This window comes from Aethina tumida, chromosome 1, assembly GCF_024364675.1.
Source record: "Aethina tumida isolate Nest 87 chromosome 1, icAetTumi1.1, whole genome shotgun sequence".
In the NCBI taxonomy this organism is placed as follows: Eukaryota; Metazoa; Arthropoda; class Insecta; order Coleoptera; family Nitidulidae; genus Aethina; species Aethina tumida.
The window spans coordinates 41,703,131-41,725,885 of NC_065435.1; the positions used below are offsets into that span (position 1 = coordinate 41,703,131).

Below are 22,755 nucleotides of genomic sequence, written 5' to 3' on the forward strand. Positions count from 1 at the left end.
TTGGAGAATTTCAAACAAAATTAATCAAATTTGATATTTTTAATTGTATAATTTCACAAATTGAACATTTTTATCAACAAAATTCTCCAAAAAAAAAAAAATAAATATACTAATATTCATTAATATTCTTAAATAATGAGTGTTCCTTCATAAAATATCTCACCAACAATAAATAAAATAAATATTCCAAAAAACTTTAATAACGTATATCTGACAAAAAAAATTAACAAAATATCCAAAACATGTTAAAATTGCTGGCACTGATTAAAATTACAAATTTCGAATAAACAATTTACTGGGAGGTGTAATTACTGAAAAACTCAAATTATACGCCAATAGATATTAACTGGCCTGTTCCATTTCAAATTGACCGGTCGGCTCTGATTTTATATTATGATCAAACTGAAATATGTTGTTTCATAAGCAATATCACCATTTTTAGAGCATAAATCGATTTTTTCCGTTCATTTATTTTTTCAAACGTATACAATTTCATTAAATATTAAAGAATTTCCACCGGACTTTTATTAAAATGTGTGGAATGGATCACTCTTTTATTGAAAAGTGCCAATAATTATCGGATAATTGTTTATATATTTTTATTCAATTCAAGCTTGAATAACAATATTAACAAGTACCTTTCTTTTATCCCTCAAATGAGTGTTCATTAATGTTGTGTACACTCGATATCACAAGTAAATTACATGTAAAATATTTACTGAAAGTTCTACTTTAGACTAAGGGTGATTTACATACAGTAAATATAGGCGCTATACAGGGTTTCACGTTCGTGGTCCATTAAAAGTTTCCAGGGAATGGGAAAGTTAAATATCTCTGAAATTATTAACTTTATGTATAGGGAATAGTTGCACTAATCTAAAGGTTATTTGATTAAAATTGCCGGACGATGTTTTAATAAAATGCGACGTTATTACGTTGAAGAATTTCTGACAATATCACGTTTCTCGTTGAATTAAATCGGATAAAAGTGTTAGAAATTACATCAAGAAATATAAGTCGGTTACAATCAATCAGTCTTTGTCTTCGCGCTGGCACATTTTCCTCAACCGATTTTCTAAAATCTGGCACACTGTGTAAATTCACTTATCTACTCACGCGAATTAACCCCCGCCAACGAAACGGCTTTTTAACATGAAAAACAAAGCTGTGACGAAAATCAAATCTAGACATAGCTTCCGAGCAGAGCGGCTTTTATTAGCTACTATATATGCAAATTTCGATATTGTAATTCCGTTTTAATTACTTGTTATAATTAAAATAATATACAAATCACGCAACTTGTTTACCGGGGGACTTCCGAGCGGTCTTTTTTTGGTCCGTTCACAATGCACGATAGGCTAAATGAGTTTATTTAGAGAATTTACATTGGAAAATTAAAAGTGAAAATACTGTAGAAAAATTAATGGGTCGATGTATACATCGGGTCGGGCCACAGGAAAGCATTCAATAAGCAAAATATCGGCATTGATTTAGCTATATCGCATCAGTTGTATAATGGAGATCCAATTTACGTTGATAATACCGCGGTCACCAGGTATAATTGGCCATTAATAAAATAAACAGGGGCGGTGTAAGCCAGTTAGGTGCAAACAATAGATCAACATATCGCAGTCTCCGCCAAAAATAAACACAATTAATTAGACTAATTGACCGGACCCAATCCACCAATCTACATACTGATAATCATAGATCGGGGACGCAAACCCACTGATTTGAATTTAAACGAAGCTTGTTAATAAACGACCATTCAATCAAACAAGATGACCCTTTAAATTTGCAATAGTCGTGGTGCATTTAAATTAGTCTTGTTTTGATTTCTGATTGTTCGTTTAAATATAATACGTTCCTTGTGCACAACAAAGTTTTTAATGATTATTTAAATTTATATGACATCGAATACCTTTAGAAAAATCCCCGGGTGTAATATAAATAGGCTATTCGAGACTTTTATTAACTAAATTACGGGGAACTTGAAGCAATAAAATTGTTTTGATAATGAAGTTGAAAACGGGATCAACAGTTAAAACTTACTTAACCAATTGTCGGGCAAAGAAAACTTAATTCCATTTACCATTCTTAATTAAATTTGAATTTTAAGTCCTTTTGAAAGGCAATTAATTCAAATACATAAAGAGTTTACTTCGACGAATTTCAAATAATTTGTCAAACGATCCGAAACATTATCGAACAGTGCGACAGACAATTAGGTCTTTAAAACTATGGTTAATTAGTACTGTTTCGAATTTACAAAAGGTAAAACAACTGATGCGTGAATTAAAAAAAAAAAAACAAACTATCGGACATGCGGCCCATGAAAAATAATTGTTTTACCTTGTTTGCCAACAAAAACATGTTTCATCTCCCAAATTGTTGATAATACAAATTGCATAATACATATACAGAATATGAAAATAGGTTTTTATCTGGGGACTCGCCAAATTAATGATACCGCGTTAAAACTCCTGCATTGAAAACACACTAAACCCGCTCTATTACGGATGCGCATCAAAAACATTGAATTTTCCGCGATGGAAACCGGGACACACTTTGTACATGCGGAACGTTTAGTTGAATAGAAGTTTTGGAATTTGGACTCGTTTAATAAATTAGTTTAATTATCATGTCGGTATTAATTATTGGTGTTTATATTTGAGATACGCTCACATGTATCATTACCGGCCATATGTTCCATCAATCGATCATTTTTCAGTTTTAACGTTTGCACAATATTAATCATGTTTTGTGACAGCTTTGAATTCGATTTGTGATTTTTAGGAACGAAAATCAAAATTTCACATATTTTTAAAGAAATTTTACTGTGTAATTTCAAATTTCACGTCTTCTAAGTAAAATTTGCAGTGTAATTTCGACGCAACAATCATAAATTCTGAAATTGTTTACAAAAAGTGATAAATGATAAATTTTAAAATTTAACTTAGTCATCTAAAATAATCTGAATTGAAATTTAATATTTTTTAATTGCATAATTTTACAAATTGAACATTTTTATTGACAAAATTCTTCAAAAATAAATCAAATATTCATAAATAATGAGCGTTTCTTCTTAAGAGAGAAAAATTAAGGAAGAAAATGTGGAATTTAAAAAGAAATTGCAATATTCCAAAGAAAATTCATCAAATTTTATATTTTTTAATTGTGTAATTTTACAAATTGAACATTTTTATTGATAACATTCTTCAAAAAAAAAAAACAAATATTCATAAATAATGAGTGTTCCTTCGTAAAAGCGAAAAATTAAGGAAGAAAATGTGAAATTTAAAAAGAAAATGAAAAATTTCAAACAAAATTAATCAAATTTGATAATTCGATAATTCTATAATGGATTAGAAAAAAAAAACACCAAAAAGCAATAAAAATAACCGTATAATGATAAAATGTAACAAAATTTAATTGTAACAATATTTTAAAATTTCATAATTTGTGAAAGTCTTTTTACAGGACTTAAAAAATTGAAAATAATAGATCAATTTTCAATTTTAATGATTGCACAACATAAATCATATTTTATATAACCTTTGAATTTAATTATAGAAAATTATATTTTGTTTATACTTTTTTAAGAACAATTTTATTAAATTTCACATTTTTTAAAAGAAAATGTCCAATAAAATTTCACAATTTGGAAGAAATTAATAGTAGAAAATAGAAGGAACTCTTAATAAAAAATTTAATTAAATTGAAATAAAAAAAATTACTAAATTCTAAGATCAAAATAATATCATTTGTTAATTCTCAAAATTGTTTAAATTCATCATAAAAAATCAGAAGTGATTAAAAATATTAAATTTTAACAATTTTAGATCAGAATTCCAAAAATGTGATTTGAATCGGAATTTATTTATGATTATTTTTTTATTAATTTTATGAATTTAAAATATTTATTTAAATATAAAACAAAAAAAAATGGAAATTATAGAAAAGAATGTCAATTTTAAGGTCAAAAAAATACTTTTTTTTCTTAAGAAGTTTTCAGGTAAATTCGAATCGAAAATTGTTTAATTTATATTAAGAAAAATGATGTAAATTTTGTGACATTTTTGAACCGGCCAATTATAAAATGTAACAAAATTTAGCAGTTATACCAGAGCTTAAAATATAGTAAATTATAAAGATTAAAAAAATCAAAAATCATTAAAATGTCGGACATCTTACAAGACACGAAAAAATAATATCTAGTTCTGCATTTGGTGGATAAAATAAAGAAACTTTGGGAGATGTCAATGCGTAACAAATTTAGGAATCTATATTAAAAAATAATGAAAATAGTATCTTACAGTTCTTGAGAAAATGTCAAAAAACGTGATGAAGGTTTAGAAAATGTAGTAGCATTTAGCGTAGTAAGAAGAAAAATATTTTTCTTTCTGCAATAATTTCTTTCGTTGATTACGTGCCCTTTTATCCTAACATTTCTCTTGTTGTTTTTTCAGGTAAGTCCCGGACCTTATATGTCCCTCTGACATTCCGTAAGTATGTAATAACGTGCGCGCCGAGCCGTTTTAATTCAGGATCAGACACCGGAGTCTGGATGGCCGGACGGGCCAGGAAAAGTATTTATATTTCTCCCGGAAATGAACACACGGAACGGTTTCATTATATTTCGCCGGGCGCAATAACCGTATCTATTCTAGGTAGGAATTTGACCATAACGTCCTGCAGCTTGATTAAAAATTTTTAATACCCGTTTCCGTTTTAGCGCAAATTGTAAAATTCCTTCGTGTTTTGGTCAATTTATCGCGGATGATGATTGTTTTGGGGGTCCGGCGAGTCGCTCGATTTTAATTTGCAGGCGGCACCCCGGCCACCGGCCACCGGCCGCCAGGTCCTGGGAATATAATAAACACATACCGCACGGTCAAATAATGTCAATCTAAACCCCAGTCACCTCCGCCATCAACAAGACCGACAAAGGTTATGTATGGTTTATAGTTTACGTTATTCCGCTGACATTTTCCTTTATGGCCGTTAAATTTTATCGCGTTTGGTCGAGGTGACACACGACTTTGTGGTCGGAAAGCACAAATTAAAATGAACTGCATGTCCGTTTTGTTAATGCTTATGCAGCAGGTTATTGTTTATAGTCACCTTGTTTCATCGCAAAATAACCACCTCTGTTGTTCATCCTCTTTAACCAACTTCCAGACACCTACCTTCGCATTAAAACGCTGAAATTATTACACAACACGGACCGGACAATGGCCAAGAATATAAAAATGATCATGCAGCACCGATCTCTCAACGCTTTGCCCCTCTTTATGCGGTTATAAACACCGGAGAACGGTCGTCCCCCCGTTTCTTGTAGGCTAGGTAACTTTTTGTTTTACGACGAGAGTCGGCTTATTTTTATGTCCGGCCGGCCATAAGATATACTCGCATCAGATATGGACATATCGTTATATGCACGTGTCGTGTCTGATGCGGATTTGATGAGGAAATACGGACGATACCTGACGTTTATTGTGAACACCGAAAGTCTCAGCAATTTTGCGCCTGATTTATGTACCTTAATAAAATATTCAATTATTTAATCCGTCTGTCTTTTAGTTTTCTTGTTGCTGCTACGATTTCTTAACTACGTTTATCACTCGTCTAATGTTCTAAAATGTCGCATGGCAAGATCGTAATCTTTTGTTGGGGTCCAGGGCATTAAAAAAATACAGTGGTAAAGTGAGGTTCATTTAAATCTTAATATTATGTAAATATTCTTTTTATTATACGTACATAATGTAAAATATTTGGAGGGCTAACCTATTACCTAAACTTTCTGCAAAACATAATGGTGATTTTGTCCTTTGGACCAAGTATGGATCCAGTTCACTTTTCGACTGTCGTCAGAGACGATTGAGACCAAACATTTCCCCCTGTACTACAGCTTACAAAATCGCTTGATTTAAACTCCGTAGATATTCTTCTTTGGGGAATTAATAAAAAATGCCAAAAAATGGGAGCTAATGTAGGGGTTTAAGAGACTGCAGAAGTATGCTGTGTCAGCTTAGAAATGGAAGAGGAGCACTTTATACATCTTTCGTAACTTGGCTTTTTATTTTTGATAGAAGCTCTTCAGTTTGTTTCCACATAGTAAATAAAGAGGTAATTTCAAATAAATCTTCTTTAACCTCTGAATCATTCAACCTTCTAAATCTTTTACCCTTTCTTTTAACACAGAACTGTTTGTAAAAAGTATGTAGGTAGGAGCTAGTCGTTTTGCTCCTTGGCGAAATGAAATAGTCAGCCTTCTGTTCGATGTGGAAGGTGTTCATTTAAACAGGTGTCACATTATACACGAGGTGTTTTGTTTATAATGCAGTTGGTTCTGACAGGCCGTAACATTAACATAACGCTCAAACCGTTGGCCCAAAAGATATTGGTGTAATATTTTATTACCGAAGCAGAACAATGGCAATTCAATTTGAATTTTCCCGTTACTACCGTGTAACGTTGTGAATTACATGTTGTAGCAAGTGCATTTAATTTTTTCCAGTTTATAAAATATGAAATTATTCCCTTGCGATCGAAACCCTATTGTACCTACCCTCTATTTATGTTTATCACACATCCTAGATAAATATGTTTCCGGTTAATACAGTTCCCTTAAGTGCAAGATTTTCAGTCTGTATCTTAAATAAGGGATTTTGGTGCCGTCCTCGCATTGTTGACAGGATAAGTTTTGACACACTGAACACTTTTATTTGCAATGTGGCGATTGTCCAGTAATAATGAAAGTTCAGGCTCAAATCACATGAATTATTGCTATTACTTCACATATTTATTCGCTAAGTAGCTTAACTGAAACAGGAGGAACTTTTATTTCCTAGACATCGCAAACTTATTGCGACTACGTAGATAAGCTAATTTTACTTTAAGAAACTTTTTAAAGTTATTAATACACCATTGGCTGGTTCAGTTTTGATGAAGCTATCACTATGTAATTGTGTTACGAACGTGGAAACTCTGATATTATAGACGTATAAAATTACATGCACTGTAGGTAATTGTTTTGCTATCTACAAGCAAGCAAATACATAGAGTATCCATTTCTATCTGCCATTTCTGATACTGCAAGATGCTACAAACAATAACATTTACGTTTAATTATGCTTACGAAAATCTATACCTGTAGTAGTGGTAGTATGTAAGCTAATAGTAACAACTGATCACTGGGGCTAATGTAATTAATTAGCGTATTTACTTAAGAAAATTTAATTTAATGGATAATCTTTTGAAGGCAGAGCTTTTAAGGAGAGCTCGAAGGGAAATTTTTATTCCCATCTTTAAAATTAATGCCGCAGCCCCGGAATTGTATAAAACTGCACATAAACGTACACAAAGCCGAATAAAAGTTATTCCAGATCCGATTTACATCTGCCGCCATAAAGCTCGCGACGCTCCGAATTGCCTTTATTAATTAATTGCATGTGAATGCCGGAACCCATCAAATATACGTATCTGGCGTATTCAGTAACTGCACCAAGTAAGACGAGCTTGTCCAGATGACACTTTAACGAGCAGCCATTTCAAAGTTTTCAAGTGAAATTTACGCCGACGGATCCGCTGCATAGCTCATACGAATCACACGATACATTGAGCACACCATAAACGTTATAACGTGTAATGATGATTATTATTGCGCCTTCCTTTCATGTTCGCGACGCACTTTTGACGTCGTTCGGCTTGGAGGATTGAAAAAAATGGCGGATGAGGGGCCTATTTGCTCACAGCCATCTTATAAATTGGATTTAAAATGTTTTGCGTTTTACGTTTGCGGTGTTGGGATAAATGTTTAATAAAATTTCGGAGTTCAGGAATGACGTTGTGGAGAGTATGAAAACATTAAAGAACTGTAATAAAGTTATGAAACACCCTCTATAAGTTTAATTATTTTGATTTTTATCATGAATACTAGAAGATTTTTTAAAAAGTTATAAAAATATATCTGCGTAAAAAATTGTTTAAATTATTAAAAATATCATAAGAGAATATCAAAATTTACTGTATTAGCCAGTTTTTACAAAAATTTTCAAAAAACAAGATAGAAATTGCAATTTTAAGTTAGAAATCTGATGAGAATCACATAATTAACATTTTTAAGGTCATAAAAAAACAAAAGACAAGAAAATTTGAAAAACTTATGTTTTTTATAAATAACTAAAATAGTTAAATTTTAAGGTCTAAGTTCACAAAAGAGTTTAGAAAATATCAAAATTTACAATATTAGACAAGTTATTACGAAAATGATCAAAAAAAGAAGATAGAAATTACAATTTTAAGTTATAAATCTCATGAGAATCGAAATTTATTTTTGTTTAATGGAATAATTAACATTTTTAAGGTCATAAAAAAACAAAAGGCAAGAAAATTTGAAAATCTTACTTTTTTATAACTAAAATAATTAAATTTTAACGTCTGTAAAGTTCACAAAAAATAGTATTATTATGACCTTTTTTATAAATTTATAAATCTCCTAAAAAAATTGTTTAAATTCATCAAAAATATCATAAGAGTTTAGAAAATATCAAAATTTGCAATATTAGGAAATTTTCCAAAAAAAAAAAAAAACTAGAAAAAAAAATTACAATTTTAATTTGAAACTCTGATTTGAATGAGATTTATTTTTGTTTAATTGAATAATTGACATTTTCAAGGTCATAAGAAACAAAAATTAAGAACTATTTTTTTGTGAACTTTACAGACCTAAATTCATGATATTTGAGAAACATTGGTGTAATTAGAAAAATCACCAAAAAGCATAAAAATTTAACTTTTATGACATTTTTAATTGCTCTAATTACAACATGTAACAAAATTTAGCAGTTTTTTAAAATGTTTCTTTTAAGATTTAAAAAATCATTTGTGACATGAAATTAAGAAAAATCTTATAAAATTGAATATATAAAAATTCAAGAATCAAATTTTACAGAATTGTAAAATATTGTTGTTTTCTTACAAAATATGATATTCAATGTGAAAATATTTTTTTTCAGTAATAATTTCTTTCGTTGCTTACATACCCTAAGACGGAAGCACCCCTGTACTTTTTTTTATTTGCTATTCGATTTTAAAGAAGAATGGCACAAAAGGTAGACAATAAAAAACTGAGTATGCCATAAATATTGTTTTTTATTTCACCTCACATAGTCCAACTATAACCTTTTTTATGTTAAAAAATCGAAAAAAATGATTAGGATATTTTTTATGGTATAAATAAAAGTTACTGGGGTGTCAGTGTGTATACAAATATGTGATGTTTATTGCCGAAATAAGTTTTTTATAATTTTAAATCGGAGCGGCATACAAAGCGGTTTCCTTCGTATATTAAATTTTTTGTCCAAACCTGAATATGGAAATATTACTTTTTCTAACCCGCAAATATTTATAATTCAAAATTTGTTTTGAAATTGACGAAGATGTCAGATTTGTAAACCAAAATGGCGTGACTAATGGCAAAACAAAATTTTCCGCACTTCAGTTCGGCATTGTACTTATTTGAAAATTATTGGAGTGAAGACATTTCGATTTTCTGTTTCGACGATTCCCTCTACCTCCCGGATAATTTCATCAATGTAAAAGGAATGGTGTATATCTCAATTGTCTATTCTCAGTTCATCATTCTAAAAGATTGAACTTCCTTTTTGCGCGTTACAAAAGAAATTTGCAACTTGGCGACACACACACATAACAAAATAGTGGGCGACTGAGTTTTATCGTAAATCGGCGCAATTTGATTGTAAAGTTTTAAACGTGTCCCATTTCGGATTTCTTTTATGCCCCATACTTAATAATTAACCTATAAAAAGCGATATTAAACGACGAGAGGCGAGGAATAATGTAGTCTTTATCATACCGAAATCACTTGTAATTTGCATACAAGTACGCTCTCTTTTGTACGTTTTAAAAGGGAAATTCAAGTAAATTGCATAATAACCATTGTGCGTGTATAACTTATCTCGCATAAGAATAAAGATTAAGGCAGGGGAACGGGCAGTTTAAGTTTCTCGCCATTACTGCATGATCCTGCAGAATAACTTATATAATATACGAGATATAATAAGGACAAATTCCCGGTCCCTAATTGCAATTTGTCTCAACGTTATTCCGCTGTTCCACCTCATGTACTTCCCGGTTCCGTTTTCGCACACACAGACGCAACTTTAACCCATTTATACTAATTTGATTTTGTGCCGATACGACGCCCAGTTTTAAGGCTCACACACACACACACACACACACACACACACACACACATAGACAGAGAAAACAGTGTGGTCCGGCAACATCATCAATCTCGGCTTCTAATGGTTTCCTTAACGAGTGCCGGCTGGGTTTTCACCGCCTGATCAATTTATTTCGACTTTCGTAACGTATGTGCCTTTTATGCACGGCGTTATGTAAAATCACATGTCTAACGTAACGTAACATGATCTAGTGTAGTCCTGACAGACGGGCACGTTACGAAAAGACGTCGTCGTAGGCGGCGGCACAACTGAATTGGTCGTAACGAAACTGGCGCACATAAACCACATTTTTATTGCACTTTGGTGCAATCAGACGACGCATTATATATATTTGCCTTTGTCGTGGACATCGTTGCAGCGGTGTCATATCATTCGAATAAAGTATCATCCGAGTAAAGGCGAAGTGTACCCGTACGCGCCCGAAGTTCTCGTGTTCCCATTCAAAATTAACGCGCGAAAGGTAGAGCGCCCCGTTATTTAAGGTTTATATTTCGGGAGCCCGGTTGCTAGTAATTAAGTGTTGCCAACTATTAATCATGTGGATTCTAGTCAATAGTAGTTCTGAAATCATTCGTAATGCAACTTGACCTAAATTTAATAAACAAATATAAATAGAGATTAATTTTGACGGTATATATTTAAGGGATTGTAAGTACTACTTTGAACAAACTGTTTGACAATAGTTGTCAATGAATTATATGCGCAACTTAAAATGTTTTTAAGAGCGGCAGTTACTAGAAAAGGAATCGCACTTTGTGCGCTTCCGCCACAAAATCAAATAAACATTCAGTTCGTGCGCAAATTTTTTTGTATGGAACCGGACCGCATTTGAGATCTCATGTATATACGGTCGGCGTCAGATCTGCATCCTTCAAAGGCTATATTCGCTTGCGGCGAGTGTGTTATTGCAACAGATTCGCATCATTAAATTTGACAAATTAAGAATATTGCTTGTTCACGTTATGTATTTTGAATCGAATATTAATATCAAAAACTTTTTTATAGTTACAGTTCTTATTGTTTAATTCGTATAATAATTGTTGTCCTAATTCTAATATATTTATTCTAAAGGTATTTTACTCCATTATCATATTATATGTTGGTAATTAAGAATTATACACTATCATACGATAGTTTTTACCATATCGTATTCGTATTAAAAGTTAAATGTATAATTAAAATAAACAGATAAATTCAAAAATAATAATATATTAAACAAAATAAAATATTAATATTAAATGTGTTTTTGAACAAAATATATTGTAAAATACATATAAATAACAACTTAAATGTAACATAATACAAAATAATTCTATAAATAACAACTAAAATGAAACAATATATATAAATACAAAATTATAAAATATAATTGCTATTGTATTAAAAAGGAGGAATCTTACATTTTAGTGAGGTTGGATGTTGGATTCACTAAATAAAATGTTCCAATAAAAATAAACTATTTTGAATTAAAAAACTACAGTCTCATAAGCCATAGATGTTTTGAAAATATTTTGGAATAAGTAATGTTGATTTTTCATTGGTTTAGTAATATTTTTTTATATTCTTTATTTTATATTGTTTATTTTTGTTCATCAAGATACATGAAATATATTGTAAATTAATTAATGTAATAAATAATTCAAATAGTATATTTGATATATTGTTTAAAAGTTTAAATACCACCCAAAAATTCGTATAATACAGTAATATATATTAAAAATACAATAATGTATACAGTTTAAACTTTTTATTTATGTCATATAGTTTATTGTTAACCAATCACATTTTATCATATAAACAAATATAATAAATACGATACACAATAGTAGTTTTGATTAATCATTAGTACATAATCAAATATAAATAGAAATTAATCTCGATGTCACAGATGTATGTGTTAGGTTAGGTTAGGTTAGGTTAGGTTAGGTTAGGTTAGGTTAGGTTAGGTTAGGTTAGGTTAGGTTAGGTTAGGTTAGGTTAGAATTTGTTGTACAAACATGGTAGAAAATGACCTAAGTTTGACCAGTATTGTTGTTATTAAAGAATATTATGACTTCAAAACTATGTCATGTCATAGATCAAACACTTATTAATGCACACCCAAAATGTGAAATAGATTGATTGCAAGGTTTTTGAGATTTGTGTTAGTAGTTATTAGTTGACATAGTTTTTTTATGTATATAAAATAAAATATTTATTACAATGCTAATTGTAATGGATTAATGGTACAATCCATAATATAAAGAATGTTTCTATCCATAATTAAAAAGGTTAAACTGCTCCGATTTTCCGTTAAAAACAAAGAACATAATCCAAAATGTTCCACATTTTTGGATAATTGTAAAACAGGTAACAAATATCAATTAACTTTTTAATTTAATATATCCTGAATATACGATAATAATAGTCATATATTTTAATTTTATATACGTTTTTTGTATCACATATATTTACAGGCCTGTGTGTAATTTTTAATATTATATTTTAATGTTCGAATTTAAAATGTGGACATAAATAATTGCATAGTTGCATAGTAAACAGAATATTAATTTTGATTAATTTGATAGATTTGAAAATTGATAATATGTGGATATAAATAAGATATAAACAAAATAATAGAGAAAAATTCACAATATTATATAATATAATTATATATTAATAATATAATTATATATATATAATATAATTATATATATATATATATATATATATATATATATATATATATATATATATATATATATATATATATATAATAAATAAAATTATTCAAAGAAATTGTGACAAAAAATTACTTGGTTACGTTGTGTTGTTATTAACTAATTTGTTTCAAAATTTGAAAAATAAAACACTTGCTATTATAAAGACAAATTTATTTATAAAATATCACAGTTTGTAGATAATGTTTTAAAAGTATTCCAGTTCAATATCTCTTTATTAAAATTATTATTATTATTTAAAAAACTTCATAAACCGTGTCATCAATTTAACGAAGATTCTTCCTTTGTTGACATAAACAATACTTAATTTTTGTTATGTACTCGAAGATGACTATAAGTCCTGTAACAAATGTAAAATCATATACATTCAAATAATTTAATGAATGTAATTAGATTATAAAATTGTTTATCATATCTATTTTAGAAATTAATTTTAGGTTACCTAAATTAATAACCCTGCACCTACTCCAAAACAGATTTATATCTACTTCGCATATTACAAAATACCTACTCATTTCCACCAGAGTTACCAAGATAAATTTGTATATTCTACGGTTTGCTATACTGGAGACGCAGTTTTTAGTCGACAGCCCCGGTCCAAATCCCTCGAGCCGCTGAACGCCCGGAGGCATGGCGCGGTCGGCTTTCGGATGCCTTCGCATTTATTCGTTTGAAGTCGAGATTTAAGCGAACGATATGGACCCCTCGAATATTAAACGCTAATGCCATTCGTGCCAGTCGTTCATTAATTAGTTCATTACTGTGTACCCGTTGAATCAATCACGATTAGTTTGGCCACTTGGCAAATTTAATGTGGCTACGCACATGTTTTTCACTTAAGCCAAATCAGCCCCCCGAAAGCACCGGGGGGCCACTAATTAACGTATCGTTCCCGCTCATAATTTACGAACACGATTCAAGTGTTATGCGAATCAATTCGCACGTAACACGTACATGGGCCACTGCAGAAATTCACTCGGCGAACATAAAAATTCGGACCTGATTTCAATAAAGCCTGGCTGCTCATGGAAATATCGACACTTTAGATTGAAATTATGCGCAGAATGCTTTATAAGAATATAATAAATTATCGAGGAAGACAGGGCCGGTCTATTTCCGTATACATTGGTATACGGGGCCGTAATAAACGATCTGTACGCGACCGGCGGTGCCGACCACTTTTATTAAAATTCGAGTCCACTGCGAACATTGCCAGAGTGCTGATGTGACAACGGCTGGTCGTAAAATGCCCCCCCCCCCCCCCCGGACAAGTCCCCGACGAAAAACACCTTACAAAACGACCCACGAACGGCGCAAAGGAAACGAACTTTTAAATTTTTGCCGTCTCCACATTAGTTTGTCCGTCACGATTTGGCGAATTGGTAACGAGCGTAACGTCAATAAATGTGTATTTAATATGTTGGCGGCTCACGAACATTGTTTGAAAGAGCCACTGCGACTGAAAAGATTTTTAAGTTGTTTGTCTTATTTTTATTCTTGCTGTGTATTTAATTATAATTTTTATTTTTAATAAGCTGTTGTTGTGTGGCTTGTGTAATATTGTGTTTTAATGTTTTATGGTTATGTTTTGAGGAACTATTATAATTATTTAATCTGATTAAAAGTACTTACAAAAGTTGTTAATGCTTACTACACTCAGGTTTTTTAAAGTTTAACAGCGAGGAATGTACGTTTTTTGTGACAAACACTCACCGAAGAAAATAAATACATTTTTAGGATTTATTTACATTTTAGAATTAGTTTAAAAAATTGTTAATGCTCAAAAAATTAAAATATATTTTAAGTTACATCTTATGCACATATAAAATAATGTAAATAATTTTTTTAATTTTTTGAAGAGAGTATCTGTTGAAGATAATTAAATTAATTTTTTTTCATTTATAATGAAAAAATAAATAAATTTTTGAATTTTAATGTTTAAAATATATATGAAAAATCTAAATTCAATTTAGGGATCCATACACCAAAAAAATTTATAAATTATTTCAAAAATATTAAAATTTTAAAATAGAACATCTTAAGCATATATACAAGAAAATAAATAATTTTTTTAACAAAATATCTCAAATTAGTTTTTATGATTAAATAACCATTTTTAACATAAAAAATCTGAATTCAATTTAGAGATCTATACACCAAAAAAATTCATGAATTTTAAGCATTGATACAAGAAAATTAATAATTTTTAAATTTTTTGAAGAAAATATCTATTTAAAATAGTAGAATTAAATTATTTGCATTTGCATTAAATATTTAAGAAAGAAAAAAATGAAATTTTTAATGATAAAATATAATTTTTTGAAGAAAATATCTATTTAAAATTGTGTAATTAAATTATTTTCATTTATATTAAATATTTAAGAAAAAAAAATACATTTTTAGATTTTTGAATAAATTATTATAATTATTTATACAATAAAATGTTACCAATATTTATGGAAATGAAATTTTTAATAATTAAAATAACCATTTGTGACATATGAAGTCTAAATTCAATTTAGAGATTCATATGCCAAAAAAGTTTTTTCAAATATACTTAAATTTTAAAATAGGACATCTTTAGTAAATATACAAGAAAATTAATAATTTTTAAATTTTTTGAAATATCTATTAAAAATTATTTTCATTTACTTTAAATATTTTGATATAAAAAATGTCATAAATATTAAAAGTACATGTGTGTTACAAGGTAATAAATAATATTTGAATGTTTGGAAGAAAATATCTATTTAAAATAGTGGAATAAAATTATTTTTATTTACATTAAATATTTGACGAAAAAAAGACATTTTTGGATTTTTAGAAAAAGTATAGTGAATGTTATTAATATTTTCGAACATGAGATTTTTATTTTTGAAATAAAAAATCTAAATTCAATATAAAGATCCAAAAAATAACAAAAAAAATCATAAATCTTGAATCTTTTCAAAAATATTAAAATTTTAAAATAAGACATCTTAAGTACGTACAAGAAAATAAATAATTTTTGATTTTTTTGAAGAAAATATCTACTTAAATTAATTGAATTAAATTATTTTCATTTATACTTTATATTTAAGAAAAATAAATAGGTTTTTGAATTTTTGGAAAAGTATAATAATTATTTTCTACTAGTACTTTAAAATATCGTTAATATTTACGGAAATAAAATTTTTATAGTTTATATTAGAAAAGAAAATTAATAATTTTTGTGTTTTTTTTTAAAAATATAGTAGTTCAGCCGGTTCAGCGTCTCGTCAAATATTGGTATTTCGTTTACACTTGATTTATTTATAGTATGCAATATTTTTTTTCTAATTTATCAGAATCAAAATAAGTTCCTCATGGGAACTAGCAAACGGTAGATGTCCTGGACCGGCCGCGGCCATTCTCTTTTCGACTGCGTTGTGGAATTGTAGCAGGATTGTTCCCCCAAGACCCGTTCAATACGAACACTATAAATATTGATAACGTATTTTTTCATGTGGGGTCCATCTCACAGGCGAAACATATACAAAAGCTTTATTTTTGTCGTCGGTGCTGAAACCGTTCGAATCTAACCTGTGCTCTTAGGAGATTGTTGCCCGAAGACGCTTTTTTTAAATCTCACGGGGGGTATTATTTGACCTTTTTGTATTGTATATTTTCTTTCCTTATTTTTTTTAAGTACTTCAGTTTACTTTCGGCGAAACGGCCGCTGCCCCGAAACCCGACGCACACTTATAATTATGGATTTACGAAAAACACAGCGGAAACATTGATTTTTGCGTTTTTATACTTTTCACCCATTAAACCAACAGTATTTCGTCGCGCAAAAAAACTACTATTGTTATTTTATGCAAGAGGGGAAACGGTGCCCAAACAAATTAAGGAAGGAAGCGGCTTTTTACCCACGGTTTTATTTATATTTTCAGACTGTACGCCGTCGGTTTTTTTTTATCAACGCGCCACAAAAAATGCAGATCCTTTCAGTTGTTAATGTGCAATTTGGAATAATCTTCATTAAAACCGAGAAAAAGTAAAAAAATACGCGTTTTGTATGCTTTGTACACAAATTGCGGCCGCTCCCCGTGCTTTCGCCGCTCCCTCGGTATTTGCTGTGTATATTCTTACGTCCTACTTACGCTCTTCTTTCGTTTATTCATTCCACACCATCTTTTGTACGCATCTTTTTGAAATGCATTGATCCTGTATCCCCATGGCGGCTGCCAACCATAGGCGGGTGCGATATCTTACCCCATTGCCTTTATTAACCGCCCCCCCCCACCAAAGACGTAACTATGTTTTATGTATAAAATAAAAGGGGAAAATGTAGCGCAAGAATAAATCGGTGCCATCCCTGGGCGAAGTAAACAAAATGAAGTGATTCATTGGGTGAAATGCTGTTCAAAAATAAATTGCATGCCATGTACAAATGCACATTTTTAATATGATCACGGGAACAATGGCTCACGATATTACGAATTCAATCTTAAAACATTATTCCATCTGGAACTCGAATAGAACGCACACGCCTTAAAAGCGAATTATGCCCGGCAATAACACGGGACTTGCATACGAACCGAAAGAATAAATCAAATTTTACATACATTTCCATTGTGTGGTCTCTTGATATGCGCCGCAATACCGAATATATTCCCATTCTATTATTTACCAATAAGTTAGGCGGTTTTGTATTCGACATTCTACGCTCCAGTTAACCCTGCCTTGTTGGCTAGTCACGGCGCTATGTTAACCGCGGCCACCGCCATATCGGTATTACACTGACCTCCGACAACATTTCTATATTGATCACTAAATCAACTCACTAACGTGGTCTACATTCAAAGTATGAAATACCTCGGTTACGACAAATTGCAACGCTTAAATTCCAATTTTGTTAAACTCGCCGTTTAGAAATAATCAATTGGTCTCGCTCACAGTCACCGTCCATCAGTTAAAATTCAATTTTGACGACGTTACAATACAATAATGTCCGACCGAGTGGTTTAATCTCACATTGTTGTTGTAACGCATTTCGTTTCTTCTGCTGTAATAAGCACGGGGTTACTTTTTCGCTTTTATTGACATCGACGATGGGATTGAGGCAACACACGACATTTTTCCCGGATCAAGTTAAACGTGTTGAAAACTTGTTTTGTCAAGAAAATCTAAATAATATAATAATATTTTGACTCTACATTATTTATTTTAATATAAGAGAAAAATAGAATTTGTAAGAATATTTTTGAATTTTTATAAAATACATTCAAAAATTCAGTGCCATCCACAGACTGTCTTTTGAACATTTAAAATTTTAATATTTTAAAAATGTAAAAAAAGATGTATAATCTTGTTGTAATCAGATAGAAATATATAATCCTTTGTATCTGGTAATATATTCACACCACCGGATTATGTATGATTAATAATTATAAAAAAGCACATCATGGAATAATGTAATTATTTATATATAAGTAGTAAAATATTATGAATATTTACTCAAATGAGATTTATAATGTTTTAAATGTACATTTTTTGGCATAACAGATGTAAATTCATCTTAGAAAACACATAAAAAAGAATATAAATATTTTTTTGATTTTTTTTTTAAGAAAATTTCTGTTTAAAATAATTATTTTCATGTCATGAATTTTGATTTTTTTTTAATTTTTAAAGAAAATTTCTATTTAAAATATTTGAACGGAGATGTATTTAAAAATAGCCAAAGATACAGAGAATTCTATTAAAAAATATATATTCTTTGTGCCTGGTAATATATAGTACGAAAAGAATTTGATCCATCTGAATCCTGAACTTGACATCATCTACGATAGAGACAGTAAGTCTCCCACTACGGCGCAAACTTCTACTGTCTCTGTCGTGCATGATGTCTCTCTCTAGATTTAGACAGGTTAAATGCTTTTCCTACTGTATACACGTCACCGCATTTTTAAGTATGTTTGTTTAATATTTATAAAAAAAATTGGAAAAAATTTAATAATTATTTATATAAAAGTACTAAAAGATTATGAATATTTACTCAAATGTGATTTTTTAATGATTGAAATATACATATTTTGACATAAAAAATGTAAATTTATCTTAGAAAATACATTAAAAAATAAATATTTTTTTGAACTTTTTGAAATATACATTTTTTGACATAAAAAATGTAAATTCATCTTAGAAAATACATAAAAAAAAATAAATATTTTTTTGGACTTTTTGAACAAAATTTCTATTTAAAAGAGTTATTAAATTATTTTTATTTAAACTATAAGTATTAAAAAAATATTTTTGGATATTTGAAAAAAATATAAGAATCATTTTGACTGTATAAAAGTGATTTAAAATATCGTTAATATTTACTCAAATGAGATTTTTAATTTTACACCAAAAACATCTATGATTTTTGAATTTATTAAAATATATTAAAATTAAAATAGGACATATTCAAGAAAATAAATAATTTTTTAAATTATCTATTTAAAATACTTGAATTAAATTGAACAGAAATGTATAATATATTATGGTTGTAATCAGTTAAATAGGGTTTATTCAAAAATGTCCCAAGACCTATGGAATCCTTTATTTCCATTTACAAATATATATCCTATGTATCTGGTAATATATATACACCAGATTTTTAAGTATGTTTAGTAAAAATTTATAAATATTCTTACAAATTTTATATTTATGTCAAAACAATAAATAAATACATTACATTAATCGTATTTGTTGCAGCAAAAACTTTTTGTTCAAGTGGGAACTAATTTCCTAGCTAAAAGAAGTAACAAAATGAATAGGCAAAGTTCTGTAATAGACCTATTAAAATAAAAACGTAAACGCATGGTAATTCAAGTTAGTAATAATCTAAGTTTGAGTTTGTTCAACTTAACCACTACTCCATTCCGTTCTCTGTTCATCTCATTACAGATTCAAGTTACGAAAGCCTGGTTTATCACCAGAAATTGTAATAGTTTTTTACGTTTTACCAACACGTGTTAGTGAAATGTGACAATACCAACAACGTTGATTACGAAACACAATTCACGTTGATTGATAAGACGTTTGATGATTTATAAATGAAGACCGACTGTATGTGGGTCACACACAGTATATGAGTCGCAACATAAAAATAAAAGCAGTGATCAGGAATTCCCTTAGACGTCGAGGAAGACCGGGGCATCATCACGGGCACGGCGCGTGTATATTAAGACATAGAGCGTCGGGTATCGCATCTCGTCGTCGCACAGATAGCTGTGGGGATAAGGGAGTCCGTGGATCGAGGCGCCATCGCATTTTGGGGTTTATCGATCCCCAAAAGGCATGAGACCAACGAACAGAAACGATTACTCTATCCAGTGGTGTTCCTGTCATTACGCGGCGCGTCCAATAAAGCGATAAATTTGTTCGTCGCACTGACGGATTTTATTCTGTTTGCGATCGGTTGATGTATTTGCGTCTGGCGTCTGCGACTGCCGGGCAATAAAAATGCGCCGCGCAAGAATGGACTTCAATTATATTACGGTCGTGTTTGTTGCAATGCCCCGCGAATTCATATCCGAATCACTGACACCGTTTAATTGTTGTGCGGATTCGTACGGTGCGACCGGAAATGATTGGCCGTGCCGCTTACTTGGCAAATTACAATGGTATTACACGTTGATTAATGTTGGGCACAATGTTTATTACGTTTATTCTTTCATGTGATTATTTAGGGATAATATAGGTGGAAAAACTTTTAATTGGAAAAAAGGAAATAAAATATCACCTGTTCATTATAAAATTAACAAGGATTTTAATTGATATCAAAAAATTTTGAGGTGATTTTTTCAGACATTCAATTTTGATCACACATCTAATAATCTAAAAAATTAATAAAATTTTGTATTTTTCGAGATAATATAATTATTTGTACAAAAAATTAAAAAAAAAAAAATGTTAATATTTACTAAAATCTGACTTATGAATGTTTAACATGTATATTTTTGACAAGATTATAATTGATACCAGAAAACGAAAAATGATTTTTTCGGTCAATCATTTTTGATCACACAGTACTTAAAGGCATTCTTCCAAACAGAATATTCATCAGAGAAAATAAATAAATGTACATTTTTCATGAAAATATATTTTTAGATTTTAGTTTAAAAGTATTTTAAAAATTAGTAATGCCCTCAAAATTGAAATTTTTGAATGTCAAACATTTGTCAGTGAATTAATCTAAAGAAAATTAATAAAATTCTATATCTTTTGAGTACACAGTACTTAAAGGCATTCTTCCAGACAGAATATTCATCAAACAAAATAAATGAATGTGTATTTTTCATGAAAATATATTTTTTTATTAGATTTTAGTTTAAAAGTATTTTAAAAATTAGTAATACCCTCTAAAATGAAATTTTTGAATGTCAAACATTTGTCAGTGAATTAATCTAAAGAAAATTAATAAAATTCTGTGTTTTTCGAGTACATAGGACTTAAAGGCATTCTTCCAGACAGAATATTCATCAAACAAAATAAATAAATGTGCATTTTTCATGAAAATATATTTTTTTATCAGATTTTAGTTTAAAAGTATTTTAAAAATTAGTAATACCCTCTAAAATGAAATTTTTGAATGTCAAACATTTGTCAGTGAATTAATCTAAAGAAAATTAATAATATTCTATGTTTTTCGATATAATATAATAATTATTTGTGCAATAATTAAAAAAAGTTAATATTTACTAAAATAAGACTTATGAAAGTTTATTTTTGACTTAACAAATTCAATTTACAAATATTAGTATCTTATTGTTGAGGTAAATTAATTTTTTAATAAATTTTTAATTGATACCAGAAAAAGGAAAAGTCATTTCTTGAGTCAATCTTTTTTGATCATACAGTTCTCCAGACAAAATATTCATTAAAAGAAATAAACTTTTGTGTTTTTGATAAAAGTATAATAATTGCTTAAAAATTGGTAATACCTACTAGAATGAGATGAGGTTAATTGATTTATTAACCAAATAATAAAAATTAAAAATGTTGTTAAATATTTTATATTTACCAATATTCTGAATGTCTGACATGTATTTTTTATCTTACAAAATAAATTCAGTTTTTAAGTCCTCGAGTTACACCCACACATTATGGTGTGTAACGATGACAAAAAAAAGTTGTTTTGACGGACAATCATTTTTGATCAGACAACAGTTAACGACAGACTCAGCTTTATTATGACTAGTTCATGACCATAAAACAATTTCCGAACAAAGGAGATGCGAATAAGATTTGGTTAAAATGTATGTAGCAATAATAGTAAAATTATGTCGGTGCTGTAAGGTCCCATTACTAATTTAAAGCAAACCGCGAGCGAACATAACGTGAGGTTTTACGATTTTGGAACAACACTGCTCTCTGAACAGTGGCGTTGCGTTGGCCAGAAGGCCAAGGGGATAATGCCCCTCCGGGGAGTAATTGTGCGGCCGAAAAAATGTACACTAGATTGAGATAATGATTAAATTGTCTGATTCCATTTTTGTTGGCCGTTCTCTCGCCATAATTGTGTTTACATACCTAAAATTGGGACTCCTAGTTTTAACGTTTCCTGGGGCAATTACAAGGTTTCGCTTCGTTCAAATAATGTCTGGACTTTTTATGACTGGTGCAATAAAACGAGTCAATGCTGGCGGATTCTGGGCCCGATGATGTGTCACATTCTTCAATGTGTCGCGTTGCGGTCTATTATGCCGTCAAATTAATTGTGTTTCGAAATGGTGTTGGTTGCTTAAGTG

At 29.7% G+C, this 22,755-nt stretch overlaps 1 protein-coding gene and 1 long non-coding RNA gene across 3 annotated transcripts in view; one reads left to right on the top strand and one right to left on the bottom strand.

Annotated features, from left to right (window-relative positions):
- Positions 1–22,755, top strand: part of LOC109594365 (semaphorin-1A) — a 345,269-nt gene that overhangs the window by 126,455 nt on the left and 196,059 nt on the right. The gene's annotated exons all lie outside the window — the stretch shown is intronic.
- Positions 13,128–13,696, bottom strand: LOC126264352 (uncharacterized). Its single transcript, XR_007547089.1, has 2 exons — positions 13,503–13,696; positions 13,128–13,331 (listed from the first exon to the last, which is right to left on the bottom strand). It is a non-coding gene; the product is annotated as an uncharacterized LOC126264352 (long non-coding RNA).